At 45.6% G+C, this 12,099-nt stretch overlaps 1 protein-coding gene across 4 annotated transcripts in view; it reads left to right on the forward strand.

The window, feature by feature from the left end:
- SRRM3 (serine/arginine repetitive matrix 3) overlaps positions 1-12,099 on the forward strand; it is a 678,443-nt gene that overhangs the window by 407,389 nt on the left and 258,955 nt on the right. The window lies entirely within an intron of this gene.

Raw genomic sequence — 12,099 nt, forward strand, 5'->3', positions numbered from 1 at the left:
AGCATGACCCCCACACAGCCTCCCTATATATACTGCATGAGCCCCACACAGCCTCCCTAGATATACTGCATGAGCCCCACACAGCCTCACTATATACTGCATGAGCCCCACACAGCCTGCCTATATACAGCACGAGCCCCACACAGCCTCTCTATATATGCTGCATGAGCCCCATACAGCCTCTCCATTTATGCTGCATGAGCCCCACACAGCCTCTCTATATATGCTGCATGAGCCCCACACAGCCTCTCTATATATGCTGCATGAACCCCACACAGCCTCCCTATATATATACTGCATGAGCCCCACACAGCCTTCCTATATATAATGTATGAGCCCCACACAACCTCCCCATATACTGCATGAGAACCACACAGCCTCTCCATATATACAGCATGAGCCCCACACAGCCTCCCCATATACTGCACAAGCCCCATGCAGCCTCCCAATGTTCAGTACGAGACACCCATAGCCTCTCCTTGTGCAGCACGGGGCCCCCATAGCCTCCCCATGTGCAGAACGACGCCCCCATAGCATTACCATGTGCAGAACGAGGCCCCCCATAGCTTCCTTGTGCAGCATGAGGCCCCCATAGCCTCCCCTTGTGCAGCACAACATCCCCATAGACTCCCCATGTGCAGAATGATGCCCCCATAGCCTCCCCATGTGCACCATGTCACCCCCTAGCCTCCCCTTGTGCAGTACGACACCCCCATTGCCTCCCCATGTGGAGAATGATGCCCCCATAGCCTCACCATGTACACCATGTTACCCCCATAGCTTCCTCTTCTGCAGCACAACACCCCCATAGCATCCCCTTGTGCAGCACAACACACCCATAGCCTTCCCTTTTGCAGCTCAACCCCCCATAGCCTCCCCATGTACAGCACGACACCCCCATAGCATCACCATGTGCAGAACGAGGCCCCCATAGCCTTTCCATGTGCAGAACGAGGCCCCCATAGCCTTCCCTTGTGCAGCACAAGACCCCATAGCCTTCCCTTGTGCAGCACAAGGCCCCCATAGCCTCCCCTTGTGCAGCATGAGGCCACATAGCCTCCCCATGTGCACCATGTAACCCCCAAAGCCTCCCCTTGTGCACCACAACACGACCATAGCCTCCCCTTGTGAAGCACAACACCCCCATAGCCTCCCCTTGTGCAGTACAACACCCCCATAGCCTCCCTTTGTGCAGCACAACACCCCCATAGCCTCCCTTTGTACAGCACGACCCCCCATAGCCTCCTCATGCCCACCCAAACATCCCATACACATGAAAAAAATGAACACCACATACTCACCTCGGTCCCATTTCCTGGTGCTCTGCTTCTGTCTCGGTGTCTCTGGTGCACTGACTTCCCGCAGCACACAGCTGAAATGACATCATCACGTCAGCTGTTTCACACATTGATTGGTGGAGGACGTGGCCGGAGGCCCCTCCACCAAAGAAGTCAGACTCAGCACAGATTGAGACTGAGCGGGCAGGCATGGTGCGACCTGTGGACCTGTTTTCCAGCCCCTCAGCTGTCTCAGGGCTGGACTGAGACAGCCAAAGGGCCGGATGTGGCCCATGGGCCGCACTTTTCCCGTGGGCCGCACTTTGCCCAGGTCTTGGCTAGTTTGTTATTTCACTACATTCATGCCCTTGGTAAAAAATATATATATATTTAGCATGGACAACCCCTTTAAGATATCTTTTTATTGAGCATATCTACTTCAGAGATACCAAGTAAATATTAAATTTGTTCCCGAAATCTATTTTTGTTAGTTAATGTAAAAAAAATTCCTTAAATTGCCACTAAACGTTGTGGTATAATAATGTCACAGTCTAAAAAAGGTTATAGCACAGTTTGCTGAGACATTGTGGGAGATTTTGTGTATTTTCCACATGACCTGAAAATAGGATGGTCTATGCTGAACCTCATAGTTAATATATTTGGCAGGGCCAAAACAGAAACTTGATTTGGTCATGTCTTCTCTCGTCTTCTGGAAGGCCTAACGCAATCTAAAAAGGGATTGTGAAGAATCTTGGAAATATAATTTCATGCCAATCATGTGTATCTTATTTGGCCTGGGATTATAAAACCCCCTTTTTTGTTCAGCACGGACAGGAAATCGTGCTCAGCAGAAAGCTCACTGTCATGATCCAGATCGGGGTTTGCTTCTTGCTTCTCTTTCCCCGGCCAGGTCATGGAGGGGTTAACTTTTCCTGCCTCTCTTTGGTTCTTGGGTGGCTATTTATTGGTGTTATTTCTGGTTGCCTGTATCGGTGATGGTTCATGCTTCCAGGCTAGAGCAGCTGACCCATATACTCTGGTGATCCTTCTACCTCTGACTTTCCGTACTTGTGTGAAAGCCATTCCCTATCTCTGACTTAGTGTTCGTCTGGTGGTTTTCTTTACAGTGTATGACTCGGCCTGATCTCTGTACCATGCCTCTTGCTTTCTGTCTCTGATACATCGTTCCCCGACCGGCTTTGACTTCTGGCTTGTACCCTGACTCCGTCTTATGTCTCTCATTTTGGATAGCATGCTTCTATTTGGCTCTGACTTCTGGCTTGTCTCTGACTTCGTTCATTGCTGTTACCTCTGGTACTTATGCTCCTGACAGTTTCTGACTCTGCTTATCTGACCACTCTTTCATTACATGTGACACCTGTGCGGCTGTTCATTGTTGCTACACTGTGAGTGGGCAACCTCTCTTCCCTCACCAGCACCCCTGGTGGAGGTTGCACTAAACTGCACTGCAGCCGCATCACACTCACATTCTCAAAGCCTCAAGGAGAAAGCTGGCACCTAGCTCAGCAGGGGACCAATTCTCAAAGGCTGTGAGTGACAGATCTCACACCATGACCAGCCTGCCATATAAAGTCCTGCTGCAGCTGCAAACACCTTCTAGAACATTCCAGAAACATAATTTCATAAGTAGTTATGGAGATACTATATGTCCTAGCTTTACATTGTGTTTATTTCTGAGAACGCCAGAACATGGCGAAGACCCTCCTGGGTTTTGACCTGTTCTAGTACCCAGGTGTATGGAGCTACATAGAACAGTTAGTAAAACCAGATAACAAAGCTGTGTTTGGTCTTAACGTGTAGTAAGAGCCCAGCCGGATCCAATGACGCCAAAACCGCCTCACTAGGACTGTCCATTAAAGTGAACCTTGCAGAGGATTTTGCTAAGCAAAGTACAGGCACTTTCAGTTTGCTAGTATTAAACTGATTAAAATGATACCTGGGGTGAAGAAATCTGTCTTGTTGTCCTTGTGTAATCAGTGTTAGAAGTTTTCTGTTAATGATACCCGGTGCTCCGTCGTAGGACTGTAGACAGAGCCCATCTTCCTGCTCTAGGCCAGAGAAACCAAGAGAAGAACTGCCCACAGGCCATGCAAAGCACAAGCATGTTCCTCATCATAGAGCCAGACTGTTTGTTTCGGGGCTGCCTGTGGGCAGGACTTTCCTTAGTTTCTCTGGCTTACAGCAGGAAGATAAGATGTGACTACAGTCTCACCCCAAAGCATGAGAATCTCATTAACTGAAAACTTCTAACACTGATTACACAAGAACCACAAGATGGATTTCTTCCCACCAAATATCATTTTAATCAGTTTAACACTGCCAATCTGACAGTGTCTATCGTTTACTTAGCAAAATCCTACTGACAGGTTCGCTTTAAGGAGTTATGACTAGTGTTGAGCATTCCGATACCGCAAGTATCGGGTATCGGCCGATACTTGCGGTTTCGGAATTCCGATACCGAGTTCCGATATTTTTGTGATATCGGAAATCGGAATCGGAAGTTCCCAGTGTATGGTTCCCAGGGTCTGGAGGAGAGGAGACTCTCCTTCAGGCCCTGGGATCCATATTCATGTAAAAAATAAAGAATTAAAATAAAAAATATGGATATACTCACCCGTCCGGCGGCCCCTGGACCTTACCGAATGTAACCGGCAGCCTCCGTTCCTAAGAATGAGGAGTTTAGGACCTGCGATGACGTCACGGCTTGTGATTGGTCGCGTGAGCGGTCACATGAGCGGTCACGCGACAAATCACAAGCCGCGAAGTCATCGAAGGTCCTAAACTCATTCTTAGGGAACGGAGGCTGCTGGTTACATTCGGTAAGGTCCAGAGGCTGCCGGACGGGTGAGTATATCCATATTTTTTATTTTAATTCTTTATTTTTTACATGAATATGGATCCCAGGGCCTGAAGGAGAGTTTCCTCTCCTTCAGACCCTGGGAACCATCCAGGATAGCTTCCGATATTTGTGTCCCATTGACTTGCATTGGTATCGGGTATCGGTATTGGCAATATCCGATATTTTTCGGATATCGGCCGATACCATCCGATACCGATACCTTTGAGTATCGGAAGGTATCGCTCAACACTAGTTATGACACACCTTGGGTTGTGGAGTTTTTAGCTGCTAGAGGCGGGGGGGTTAGGTTCAGACAAGAAGGCAGGATGGGTGTAGCGAGCTAAAGGAGACAAGAGTGGACCCTCTGGACCGTGGGGAGACCTACCCCTGGGCGAGCGGCCTAGGAGAGAACGACCCCTATACAGGGACCGCAAGGAGCAAGCCCAGAGGTCACTTACCCACGGTGAGATACCAGCAGGGACGGCTCCAGGAAGAGAGAGAGCAGAGGCTGGGTATGGAAGGAGACTCCGGGAGGTAGCAGACCTGAGGGAAGAAAACAGAAAACAAAACCAAAGAACACAATAGGAACGGTAAAACTGGAACCAAGGTAAATAACAAGGGAGGCGAGGAGTAAAAGGGAAGGTTGCACGGAAGGGCACAGAGTTCGGGCCAAGAGGCAGGAAAGCAAACGGTGGGCCAAACGTAATAGCAAAGGTGCTAAAACAATCAGGCACCAGGAAGCAGGAAGAGCTACCTTAAATAGTAGACGCTGGAACAGGATTGGTTGAGGGAACCCCATGACCTCAGGAAGCGGTAGCAGGGAGGCTAGACCTGCGTCCAGGAGGGAAGCTAGAACGCCTGCACAGAGACAGAATACCTGCTACGGACCTGGCCACCGGAAGTGCAGGAAAGGCGGAAGAGCGTGCAGACTCGGACGCAGCAGCGGCGGACCGAGAGCGGAGGAGTGCAGCGCTGGAGCGGTGAGAACCGCGACGCAGAGGCGCAGCAGTGGAACGAGGATGCCGGAGCGCAGCGCTACAGCGCCGCGGAAGAGCGGTGTGTGTAACAATGGGCATTAGCCAAAGGTCTTAAATGCTTGTGTAAAGCTTGACCTATTGCTTTTTCTCTGGGGAAGTCGCAACGACATATTGTGTGGGGAGAAGTCAAGGAAAGAGGGGACTATAAGCCCATGTGGTGGCCCATCTACCGAAAGCCAGGCCTTTCATCTACTGGTAACTGACCCATAAATTCTGCTTATATCTTTTTTCCTACCACTCTGTATTTGCATATCTGACCATTGTATGTGTATTAGAATGTGTATTGTGTATAGTGTGCCCTAAAGGTGATTAAATATATAATTTAACCGTGGGCTGCTTTTTTGTCTAGATCCACGAATCCACACGTCTGTTTTTCGGTTTAACTTTCCATGCTACCGGGGCTGGTTTCTGGTCCAATATAATCCCATTAATGTACCTGGCATATATTTAACGAGGATCTGGTGGCAGTCCTACAAGGTTGGCAGCACTCTTTTCACTGATGCTAGTGAAAGGAACACAAGAGTTGTGTTTGAGTGTAGTTCCATGTCAATGACTGCATGGGCCACATTCACTCCCCGTACCTCCCTGTGCCCGTGTGGACAGGGAGTGTCTGTGTAAAACTGTACCAAGCTGACCCCAGGGTGTGCAGAATGTCACGCTGGTGAAAGTGGGTAGACTGCATTATGTGATCTGTCTGACGTAATAGTGACGTCAGGCGGGGTGGCCAGGTGCAGGTTGGTCACGGGTAATTGATAGAATTTGATTAACACCTTACTAAGGGTATGTGCACATGTTAAGTATTTGCTGCAGACATTTCTGCATAAAAATGCCTTTTGGCAAGAAAAAACGCTAAATAAAACAACATGCATTTTTTGTCACATGTTTTAACCCCTTAGGTAACGTTCACATTTGCGTTGTTGGGCGCAGCGTCGTCAACGCAACGCAAAACGCATCCACAACGCATCGTTTTGTGACGCATGCGTTCAACCAGTACATGAAAATTGACGCAGAAAAAACTGCATCATGTAGCGTCGGCTGCGCCCTGAATGTTGTGCCCAAATGACGCATGCGTCACAAAACGCTAGTCAACGCATACCGGCGCATGTCCATGCGCCCCCAATGTTAAAGATAGGGGCGCATATAACGCATCCGTCGGCGACGCTGCGCCCAACAACGCAAATGTGAACGTAGCCTAAGTGACCGGGCCAAATTTTTTAAATCTGACCAGTGTCCCTTTATGTGATAATAACTCTGGAATGCTTCAACAAATTCCAATGATTTTCAGATTGTTATTTCATGGCATATTATAATTTATGGTAATGGTAAATTTAGGTAGATATATATATATACAGTATATATATATATTGTTTTTTAAAATATCAGAAATTTGACATAAAAAATTAAAAAAAATAGCAATTTTCAAAATTCTCTCATGTCTGCTTTACATCAGATCCTTTTTGTATTCTTTTTTCCCCATACATTAGAATGGATAAAAAATGCTGCAAAACCGCTGAAGAAATTGACATGCTGTAGATTTGAAACTGCTTCAAATCTGTAAGGAAAAAAAAAAGCAATTTGTTCATTAGATTTCAGAAATCTCATACACTTTGCTTGGACAGCAAAATACTGATTTTTTTATGGCAAAAACGCGATACGTGAACATACTTTAAGTTATGGTGCAGTGAACATATCATTTTGATGACTATGGAGCACTGTCTGTAGCATAGTTTATTGCAATATGTAGGTTTTCTAGATTATGTATTGCAGTAAATCTTTCTTTACCATAAGTTTCAAAAGACTCTTGTTTAGCTTTGATGTAAGTGAAGCTTATAAAAAATGATCACCATATAATGAAAAATAATAATAAAAAAATGAAAGCAATCAACAGTTTTGTAGCTGCTTAATAAAATTCCCATGCTCTCAAAGCGCGTTTATACCCCTCTATATCCATCAATCTCTTTGGCGTTTTCTCATTTTGTCATTTAATGATTGATTGCACACCTGAGAAGTCTATGAAATCCAGCAGGGGAAAATGAAGGGGATCAGTCACAAGTAGAGACTGCTAATATTATTGATTCTTTGCAGGTTTATTTTTATTTTTTAGAGAAGGTGTGTGAATTAGATGGTCTGAACATAGAAAAATGGCCTACAAACAGTTACAAATATATTCTCTTAGAATGAGATTGAGCTGCTATACTCTGAGAGTGGCATTATGCATCATTTTACATTCGGCTGACAGCCTACACTCTTATCATACAACCATAACATTAAAGTCTCCGCATATGGTGTAGTACCTACTGCCACTGTTCAAAATAATATATCTTTTCTTTGCCATACATTACAGATTAGACTGTTTTCCCATAGTTGTCATCCAGTATTTAAAAAAAGTGGTATTTTACAAATGTGGCAAAAAAACGGATGAAACACGGAAACCATCCGTAATAATCCATTTCCATAGACTTCAATGTTAAAAAAAGCGTATCCGGTTACTTTCCATTTTTCTTGGCCACACAAAAGAAGTTGTACTGACATTTTTTGAACTGGCTAAAAAAGGATAGCAGCTGTGAAAGAAGCAACTGGAGATATTTTGTTACCCTTTTTTTTAAAGAAATGGTTCCTTTACTCTTTTTTACCATAATAATAATAATAATAATAATCTTTATTTATATAGCGCCAACATATTCCGCAGCGCTTTACAGTTTAACAGTTTCAAACACAACAGTCATAGGTAACAATGTTAACAATACAGCAATAAAGCAAAATAAGACGACCCTGCTCGTGAGAGCTTACAATCTACAATGAGGTGGGGAGATACAAAGTACAGGTGTGTATTTACAATGGTGTATTTACAATGATGGTCCAGCCATCTTCAGGGAGTGGGGGGTAGATGGAAGTAGTGAATGGGCTACACACACGCACAAAAACATAAAATGAGTTTGATTAGGGAACGTGATAGGCCGCTCTGAACAAATGTGTTTTGAGCGAGCGCCTAAAGCTATGCAAGTTGTGCATGGTCCTAATGTCTTGGGGTAGAGCATTCCAGAGGATTGGCACAACACGGGAGAAGTCTTGGAGTCGGGAGTGGGAGGTACGAATTAGTGCAGAGGTTAGTCGAAAGTCATTTGCAGAGCGCAGAGGTCGGTTAGGCCGATAGACAGAAATGAGGGAGGAGATGTAAGGGGGTGCCGCACTGTGGAGAGCTTTGTGGGTGAGAACAAGTACTTTGAATTGTATCCTGTAATGAATGGGCAGCCAGTGTAATGACTGGCGAAGAGCGGACACGTCCGAGTAACGATTAGCCAGATGGACGACCCTGGCTGCTGCATTAAGGATAGACTGGAGAGGGGAAAGTCGCGTGAGGGGGAGGCCAATTAAAAGAGAGTTACAGTAGTCCAGACGGGAGTGGATTAGGGCGACAGTGAGAGTTTTTGTTGTCTCCATGGTGAGAAAAGGGCGGATTCTAGAGATGTTCTTTAGGTGTAAGCGGCACGAGCGGGCAAGAGATTGTATGTGGGAGGTGAAGGAGAGATCGGAGTCAAACATGACACCCAGACAGCGTGCCTGCTGCCGGGGTGTTATTATGGTGCCACCCACGGAGAGGGAAATGTCAGATTTAGGGAGGTTAGTAGAAGGCGGGAGCAGAAGAAGTTCAGTTTTGGAGAGGTTGAGCTTCAGATAGAGAGCGGACATGATGTTAGAGACTGCAGACAGACAGTCAGTGGCGTTCTGTAGTACAGCGGGGGTAAGGTCAGGGGCTGATGTGTATAGTTGTGTGTCATCAGCATAAAGATGGATACCATACATTAGACTAGACGTCTTAATTAATTGGGTTGTTTCTCACTTCTCTGAAAGGTCATAAAAGTGGGTCCCTCTGGTAGAGAAAACAGCCTTAACCTCTGGTACTCTTTGCAGTCTTCTAAGGCCGGAATACTGATAGGGAATTTAGATTGTGAGCCCCATCGGGGACAGCGATGGAGATATCTGTAAAGCGCTGCGGAACATGATGGTGCTATATTAGAGTGTAAAATGAATACATTGGCCAGCATTGTGTGTGATGCTCATAGTCATTTAATTGGCTGGCTACCATTCAAGGTTTTCTCAAAATTGTTATTTATACTAAGACAACTCAGAAATCAAAGAATAAAAAATTGGAAGATGTCACAGAGAATGAAAGGTTTTAGACAAGAATGCATTTACCAGCACTTTGTTTCAGTTTCTTATTTCAGTAGTCAAATATATTAAAGTGTGTCTTAAAATGCAGATTCTGTAATGTGCATTATAGATATTTAAATGTATTTAATAAGAAAAGGTTTCACAGCATGAACCATTATCTTCCAAATGCTTCACTTAATATAATAGTTCTTAATAGCAGGGTCTTTTACTTTTTTCACTTATTACATAACAAACCTATAATTGGACTTTAAAATGAACAACATACTGGTTACCTTAGTATGTGTGTGGCTAGGATGCTCTGTAGGGCCTTTGTGTTTTTTTACCTTAATATGATAAAGGGGTTGTCCCATCTGGGACACAGATGGCAGATCGATAGGCCATGAGATCTGGATTAACACATTCACCTTTGAAATGGGTTTCCAGCACTCATATTGCTAATTGACAGTTGACATCACATAATAATAATAATCTTTATTTATATAGCGCCAACAAATTCTGCAGCGCTTTACAGTTTAACAGTTTCAAACACAACAGTCATAAGTAACAACGTTAACAATACAATAATTAAAGCACAAAAAGACGACCCTGCTCGTGAGAGCTTACAATCTACCAAGAGGTGGGGGAGATACAAAGTACAGGTGTGTATTTACAGTGATGTATTTACAATGATGGTCCAGCCATCTTCAGGGAGTGGGGGGATAGATGGAAGTAGTGAATGGGCTACACACACACAAACATAAAATGACTTTGATTAGTGAAAGTGGTAGGCCGCTCTGAACAAATGTGTTTTGAGCGAGCGCCTAAAACTATGCAAATTGTGGATGGTCCTAATATCTTGGGGTAGAGCATTCCAGAGGATTGGCGCAGCACGGGAGAAGTCTTGTAGTTGGGAGTGGGAGGTACGGATTAGTGCAGAGGTTAGTCGAAAGTCATTTGCAGAGCGCAGCGGTCGGTGAGGCCAATAGACAGAAATGAGGGAGGAGATGTAAGGGGGTGCCGCACTGTGGAGAGCTTTGCATCACATGCATACTCTCTCCACTAGTTTCTATGGTCATTTTTGTAGATCCCAATAAAGGTATCCTCCATCCATCTATCATAGTATATATACTAGCTATTGAACCCGTTCTATGCCCTGGTGGCGAGCATTTATATTGGTATATGGTTTCCATGCTGGTATGTGCTGCTTCCATCCTGCACCCTAATCCTGTCATGTGGTGCTACCATCTTGCGCCCCCATCCTGTCATATGCTGCTCCCATCCTGCACCCCCTTCCTGTCATGTGCAGCCCCCATCCTGCGCCCTCATCCTGTTTTGTGCGCCTCCATCTTGTCATGTGCTACTCTCTTCCTGTGCCCTCATCCTGTCATGTGCTCCCATCCTGCACCCCCATCCTGTCATGTGCTCCCATCCTGCGCCCCAATCCTGTCATGTGGTGCTCCCATCCTGCACCTCCATCCTGTTATGTGGTGCTCCCATCCTGCACCCCCATGCTGTCATGTACTGCTCCCATCCTGCGACCCCCAATCTGGTATGTGCTGCCCCCATCCTGGTATGTGCTACTCCAATTCTGCGCCCCCATCCTGTCATGTGGTGCTCTCATCCTGTGTCCCCATCCTGTCATGTGGTGCTCTCATCCTGCATCCCCATCCTGTCATGTGGTGCTCACATCCTGTCATGTGCTTCTCCCATCCTGCACCCCCATTCGGTCATGTGCTGCTCCCATCCTGTGCCCCCATTCTGTAATGTGCTGGTCCCATCCTGCGCCGCATTCTTTCATATGCTGCTCCCATCCTGCGCCCCCATTCTGTCATGTGCTGCTCCCATCCTGCGCCCCATTCTGTCATGTGCTACACCCATCCTGTGCCCTCATTCTGTCATGTGCAGTAAAAAGTCACTGGCTTGCTGCGCTGATGTATTTTCTATATATATTCAGTATACAGTGGCTGGATTGCTCCACTGACGTATTTTATATATAGATTCAGTATATAAAAATGACGCCGGAAAGCGCAGACTGCGCATGCACTGATTCCGGCGCCACAACCCTCCTGGGCCACAATCCTCATCCCCGGATGCGTAACTTACAAAATGGCGCCATTTCCGATGGAGGATTCATGTCCTGGCCTCCGGCCCGAAGAGACCCCGTGGCAATTCCGCATAGGTACTGTATATACTCGAGCATAAGCCGACCCAAGTATAAGCCAAGACCCCTAATTTTGCCACAAAAAACTGGGAAAACTTATTGACTCGAGTATGAGCCTAAAGTGGGAAATGCAGCAGCTACTGGTAAATTTCAAAAATAAAAATAGATACCAATAAAAGTGAAATTCACTGAGACATCAGGTTAAATGTTTTTGAATATCCATATTCTATCAAGAGCCCCATAAGTTGCTCCATACAAAATACGCCCCATGTAATGCTCCATAAAGTTCATGATGGGCCCCATAAGATGCTCCATACCAATTGCACCCCATATAATGCTCCATATTGTTCATGATGGGCCCCATAAGATGCTCCATACAAAATATGCTCCATATAATGCTCCATAAAGTTCATGATGGGCCCCATCAGATGCTCCATACAAAAATATTCCCCATATAATGCTGCACAAAAGTTAATAATGGCCCCATAAGATTTTCCATATTAAAATATGCCCCATATAATGCTGCACAAAGGTTAATGATGGCCTCATGAGAAGCTCCATAGAATAATATGCCCCATATGCTGCTCCATAAAGGTTGATGGCCCTATAAGA

This window comes from Ranitomeya variabilis, chromosome 3 (assembly GCF_051348905.1).
Source record: "Ranitomeya variabilis isolate aRanVar5 chromosome 3, aRanVar5.hap1, whole genome shotgun sequence".
NCBI lineage: Eukaryota > Metazoa > Chordata > Amphibia > Anura > Dendrobatidae > Ranitomeya > Ranitomeya variabilis.